The sequence below is a fragment of the Olea europaea genome, chromosome 21, assembly GCF_002742605.1.
Source record: "Olea europaea var. sylvestris chromosome 21, O_europaea_v1, whole genome shotgun sequence".
Classification (NCBI taxonomy): Eukaryota; Viridiplantae; Streptophyta; class Magnoliopsida; order Lamiales; family Oleaceae; genus Olea; species Olea europaea.
In genome coordinates this window covers 10,918,099-10,922,968 of record NC_036257.1, presented here as the reverse complement: position 1 = coordinate 10,922,968, position 4,870 = coordinate 10,918,099, and positions in this window count along the sequence as shown.

The window sequence follows — 4,870 nt, the reverse complement described above, 5'->3', positions numbered from 1 at the left end:
TTAAAATTCTTTTTAATTCTTTTTTCTTCAAATTTTTTACTTAGAAGTAACTTTTTGTAAAATATTTTTTTTATTTTTTTATATAAAAGATATTTTTTTTCTTATTCCTACTATATATATCTATATAAGAGTGATTGAGCATGGAGTGATGGGATGTATAGAAATTACATGTTGCGGCAGTTTCTTATAGTATAATAAAATTTTTTAAAGTAAAATTTTTTTATATATATTTTATTACTATATAATTAAATATTATCTGAAATTATTAAAAAATAAAAATACTAATAATATAAGATAGAAAATATTTCTAAGAGGTAAAAAGTTACTTGTGAGTAAAAAAAAATCAAAGATAAAGAAATTAAAAAAAAATTTTAAGTTGAAAAGAAAAATTATTTATAATGCAAATCAAAACTAAGTTTCTGTTTGGAATTATTAAAATAAAAGAATTTTAAATTAAAAAAAATTATAATGTAAACAATACAAATATTTTTTTAAAAAATGAAGAATAGTTAAACGGATATTAAACATATGTGTTAAAAAATACGCATAAGTCGTTCTTTTTTAAAAAAATCAATTATTTTATTACTATTTCTAAATTTTCGATAACAAGCTAACTTTAAAAATTCGTCGACGATTGTACGAATCATAAATGTTTTACATTCTCTTGAAACTCATTTTGAGAACTATATCGTAGAGATATCGAATGATCTAAATAAATATCGAAAATAGTTAAACGGACATTAAATGTATGTGTTAAAAAATGCGTATAAGTCGTTTTTTCTTAAAAAAATCAATTTTTTATTACTATTTATTATTTTTTCGCAACATTTTCTCAATACATTATTTTGCTAAAAAAAAATCATGCGGTATGATGTAATTTTTTTTTCAATATTTAAAATTTCATTTTTTTTCAAGTGGGGAGTAAAAAAGACGCGTTCCTCCGTGCATAGAGTATATGGATATATATATTTTTTACATTATTATAGATATAGAAAACTATATATATATATCATTGTAGTTGGATATATATAATAATTTCAGACAATATTTAATTTTATAGTAATATTTTTAGTAATATTGAATTTTTTAAATTAAATTTATCAAAATATTACTTTAGATAAAATATTAACTCAAAGTTTTAATTATATTTCTTTACATAGTAAAAAGTTTGCTTCAAGTTGTAAAAAAATAAAAAATGATATATATATATATATATATAAGAGAACTCCGTACACGAAGGCCCAAAGACTCCGTGAGTGGTCTCCGTGTTGCACAGAGACCTGGGAAAAAAAATTACTTATATTTTTGTGTTCATTTTCAAGCTCATTACGAGATATCAAACGAAATCGAAATATTACATTCTTAATATTGTTTTGAAGTACTCGCCGCATAGTATTGCAAGTTGTTAACGGTGCGTAAAACGGTCAATCATAGCAAATTTTATCGGACATCAAAGTAGGCATTTTCAAACTATATTTCGAAATTTTCGATAACAAGCTAACTTTAAAAATTTATCGACGATTGTGCATAGTCGAATCGATAAATGTTTTACATTCTTTCGAAACTCATTTTGAGAACTATATCGTAAAGACATAGAATGATCTAAATAGATATCAAAAATAGTTAAACGGATATTAAATATATGTGTTAAAAATTACGCATATGTCGTTTTTTCTTTAAAAAATCAATTATTTTATTACTATTTCAAAATTTTCGATAACAAGTTAATTTTAAAAATTTTTCGACGATTGTACTATAATCGAATCGGTAAATGCTTTACATTCTCTCGAAACTCATTTTGAGAACTATATCGTAGAGATATCGAATGATCTAAATAAATATCGAAAATAGTTAAACGGAGATTAAACGTATGTATTAAAAATGTGTTTTTTCTTTAAAAAAATCAATTATTTTTTTCTTTTTAATTCTTTTCTCTTCCAAATAAAACTTAATTTTTCAATTTTAACGAAAAAGTTATTTGTAGGTCAAAAAAATTAAAAAAAAAATTATATATAGTGTGGTCTCCGTGCACGGAGGATTATTTAAATTTTTTTTTTTTTTACTTTTCCGTTCTCCATTTTCATACGCTATGACCACGCCTTTTCAAATCAACTCATTTGCTTATATTATTATATTCTATATATAGTGTAAGAGAGGCAATGTGACTCTATGTAACACGCAACTTTCCATACCTCCCGTCCCGCCTTACTCTGTGTTGACCACTTTTATAAGTAAAAAAAATAATAATAATAACTTTTAGTAAAAAAAAATTAAAAATAAACAATTAACAAAAAATATTTCTAATATATGTAAAAATTACTTATATAAGTAAAAAAATTCGTTTAAAATTATTTAGAAGTAAAAAATAAAATAAAGTTATGAAAATTAAATGAAGAATAAATAAATATTATTTAATTAAAATTGAAAAATTTACTTTATAAATAATTGATTTTTTTATCAATTTATTTAAATTTCTTTTTAATTCTTTTCTCTTTCAAATAAAATTTATTTAAATTTTTTAAAATTATTTTGCCCTACCAACCTCGGAGTGACTGTTGTATCGTTTGAAAAATAGGCCTGCTGTTAGGGTTCTAATTCTTACACCAACAAGGGAGTTGGTCATCCAATAAGTGCCACTTCAAGTTATTTTTACATGCGAACTTAAATTTGTTATTTAAATGTTTGTGTTTGTAGATATTCTCTTTCAATTTACAACTGCATGAGTTCTTTTTGAACTACAGGTTTAGCCTCTCGAATCGAAGTTGTTAAAGAAAAGTATTTTACAAAATTCAATTTACAATTTATTTTCAATATCAGATAAAAATAAATATCTTCATCTACATTAAACAAAAAATATAAAAAATAATTAAAAATAAATTATCGTTGACATATATACAATCACAACATTCACTATACTTATTTATAATAATAAAAATAAATTATCGTGACATAAAATATACAGTCGACTAAAAGATGGGAATCAAACAAACATTTCTTATTTTCAAATACTTTTTGTATAATTTATAAATTTTACGCTAATAAAATCAAAATAAATATAAAATTCGTGCAACGCACAAGACCTAGACTAATATATATGAATATTTAGTTATTTTACAAACCCTATCCATCCATCCATCCATCCAGTTGGTAGGATAATCTGAGTTTAGTTATTTACTCAACTGAGATAGATACTTGTTCATTTCTTAAGCTTCCATGTGTCATGCATCTACTTATTTTATTCTATTAAATTGAGAAACTAGAGTAGCGTGGCTGTTTTGTTGGAAAGATCTGGAATCACATCGACCAAACAGGTGTTTGTTTTCTCCATCACAAAATTAAACAAAGTTGTCATCATTCCATTATGGTAATATTATTCCTTAATATGGGCTCGCATTGCATGGCTATAAACAAATATATGCGTTCTTCTGCTCAATCCACGTTCGGCAGTAATTTAGTCAAGAGTAATGCTATTCGTAATTGTTGATTGTGGTAGTCGTCCAACGTGACATACACATGATAAGTAATTATTTAATGCACGAGTCAATAAAAAATTACTACATTAATGTATCAAATAGTTATCTGTCATGTGTCTGTTACATAAAACGACTGTCGTAGTGAGTGATTGTGAATAATATTATTATTTAATCAAAATCAATAATTAATTTTAATCATATATTTCATGAGTTCCACAACTTTTTAATTATACATTTTATCAACTTTTATCAAAATTTAAAAAAAAATATATTTTTTTAATTTCCTACTAACAGAGGGTTATTAATATGTCGGAAATGCTGTTTGTACAGTCTGAGCTGTACAGGCTCGGGCTACTGCCCCTCACAAGTGGGTGGCCCGCAAACTTTTTATTTCGCAAGGGCCTCCCAATCCGTGAGAGTGCTTTAAATGGTGCTTGGCACCGTGCTGTGTGCACAGCACTGCCCTATTAATATTTATATGCGCATGAAATTGCTTAGAACAGTAAGCACGATATGCTGTCACCAGACACGTATCTAAAAATAGCTATAATTTAATAAAATAAGGAAATAAAAAATTTTTAATATCCAGAGTGTGTTGTGGGAGCGAATAAAAGGTAACCACATATTAATTAACAAATAATCCACCTAATATGTCCACTGTTTGCTGGTCAACTTTGGGACGTAAGCAACTTATAATTTTGGCATTAATGCAAAAGCAAACCTTAATTTTTCTGTAGATAAGATCCTTTTTTAAGCAAATGATAATCCAATGATTCCCCAAAGTATTTACTGATATATAATACAGCAAAGGCTTGCTCCCTTCTGACTACTTTTATCAAAGGGATGTCTTGACACCGTTCATGGAGACACAGAAAAGGGCAAAAAGATCAAGTTTAGACTCCTTAAAAAAAGGCAACTGCAAGGAAAAAATAAATTTATAAATACTATTTCTAAAAAGTATTATTTAAAGTTATATTATATTATATTTATTTCTTGATTTGCTTTTTAATAACTAATTTTATATGTTTTAATATGTAAATTATTCAGCTCCCGTTTGGTAGTGATTGTTTACTCAAATAATTGATTTTTTTATCGTTATTTCACTATTTCAGTCGTTATTTTTTATTTCTTCAGTTACAGGTGGTCTCCACTTTCTCTCCGATGATCAAAAATCAATTCTCATAATCACTACCGAACATGCCCTGAATAATCTAATATTTAGATGCTTAATAGACTTTGTTAAATTAATAGTAAATTATTCAGTAAGTTACAAACTAGTAAATGATATGTTTGGAAAGTGTTTATAAATGGATAAAAATGAATTGTCAAAAAGTGAATAATACTTGTGGATCGTATGAAATTTGTAGACGTGTCATAAATAGTAACATTTATAAGCA